Raw genomic sequence first — 881 nt, forward strand, 5'->3', positions numbered from 1 at the left:
CCAAAATTGACCAAACATGCAATCAAGATGAGTTAATAATTATTGGTGGCCAGAGAAAGGAATGGTAGTGGGGAAGTATGGATTTGCTGACAGAAATGAGACAGGGAACAAATTATCAAAGTTTATGTGTTCAATGATTTATTCATAGCAAAAACCTTTAAAAAACAAAAACACAAACTGACTGTGCACATGGACTTCACCTGATGAATTGTACAGGAATCGCATAATTATATTTCTGGAAAGAATATATTGAAATAGAGCACCATCTGCAGTTAAGGTGCTGATTTTGGAACAAACCATAAGTTACTCATGTGCAAGTTTAAACTGAAGCTGAAGATAATTGAATCTAGTCCACAGGAACAAAAATGGAACTCTGTGTGTCTACCCCAGTTGAATTTAAAGATCATCACAAGAACAGGTTTGAGGCACTGAATATCAATGGTAGAGGACCAGAGGAACTGTGGGAAGATATCAAAGATATAGTCCATGAAGAGAGCAAAATGTCATTACAAAGAAGAAAGGAAACACCAAAATGGATACCAGAAGAGATTATGAAAATTGAAGTAGAGCTCTGAGAACCCAAAAAAAGGAAGAGACGGTGAGTAAAAACAGCTGAGTGGATTTCAGAGGGCAGCTCCAGAAGATAAAGCATACTATAATAATGAGATATGCAAAGAGCTGGAATTAGAGAATAAAAGAAATCATTCAGCATTTCTCAAGCTGAAAGAACTGAGAAACAAATTCAGGTCTTGAGTTACCATACTGAGAGGTACCATGGGGACAATCTTGAATGATCCAGGAAAATCAAAAGAAAGTAGAAAGAATAAACAGAATCACTTTACCAAAAAGAATTCATGCACACTGAAAAATTTCAGGAAGTA

Source organism: Elephantulus edwardii, unplaced genomic scaffold (genome assembly GCF_000299155.1).
Source record: "Elephantulus edwardii isolate Elephantulus edwardi_28Jun2011 unplaced genomic scaffold, EleEdw1.0 scaffold00053, whole genome shotgun sequence".
NCBI lineage: Eukaryota > Metazoa > Chordata > Mammalia > Macroscelidea > Macroscelididae > Elephantulus > Elephantulus edwardii.